Below are 865 nucleotides of genomic sequence, written 5' to 3'. Positions count from 1 at the left end.
GTAAGTTGTGCCCATGGGCACAGACACTGAGAAGCACAGTAGCACAATAATACCCCCTGGATGTGTCCACTCTCTCATCTCTAGCGTGTGTCAGTATTATCCTAGAGTATCTTTGTAGTTCAAAATAATAACAGAAAAGGAGGAAATAAGAAGTTAAAAGTTAAGGCGGAAGGAGAAGGCAAGACATGCAAAACCTAAGAAACATTCAAGACCACTGTTTAAGAAATGTGAGTCTTAGGAGCTGAAAGCTGACAGCAGACCCTGGATGAGAGCCTGCAACTATAACCATTGAAATCCACTACCGTGTTTAGGCCTAGAAGCGGATGTCTGTCTAGATAAGAGCATAGGCCTGTGCTGGAGCTGCCGCCGCCAAGTCCAGACATGAGAAGTGCAGGCCCTGATGCCTGCCCCATGTTCACTCCCAGTTCCTTTTGGTTCTGAGTCCAAGATGGCCAGTCTCAAGGATCAGCTGACTGCGAATCTCCTTAAGAAGGAGCAGGTGCCCCAGAATAAGATCATGGTTGTTGGGGCTGGTGCAATTGGCATGGCCTGTGCCATCAGTATCTTAATGAAGGACTTGGCAGGTGAGCTTGCTCTTGTTGACATCATGGAAGACAAATTGAAGGGAGAAATGATAGATCTCCAACACGGCAACCTTTTCCTTAGTACATCAAAAATTGTCTCTGGCAAAGACTATAATGTAACCGCCAACTCCAAGCTGGTTATTATCACCGCTGGAGCACGTCAGCAAGAGGGAGCGAGCTGTCTTAATTTGATGCAGCATAATGTGAACATCTTCAAATTCATCATTCCTGGTGTTGTAAAGTACAGTCCCAACTACAAGTTGCTTGTTGTGTCCAACCTA

The 865-nt window shown here is 45.8% G+C and overlaps 1 pseudogene; it reads left to right on the top strand.

Annotated features, from left to right (window-relative positions):
- Positions 1-448: 448 nt before the first annotated feature.
- Positions 449-865, top strand: part of LOC101584126 — a 9,986-nt pseudogene continuing 9,569 nt past the window's right edge.

Source organism: Octodon degus, unplaced genomic scaffold, assembly GCF_000260255.1.
Source record: "Octodon degus isolate 3935 unplaced genomic scaffold, OctDeg1.0 scaffold00029, whole genome shotgun sequence".
Taxonomy (NCBI): domain Eukaryota; kingdom Metazoa; phylum Chordata; class Mammalia; order Rodentia; family Octodontidae; genus Octodon; species Octodon degus.
This window is presented reverse-complemented; position numbering and strand designations above follow the sequence as displayed.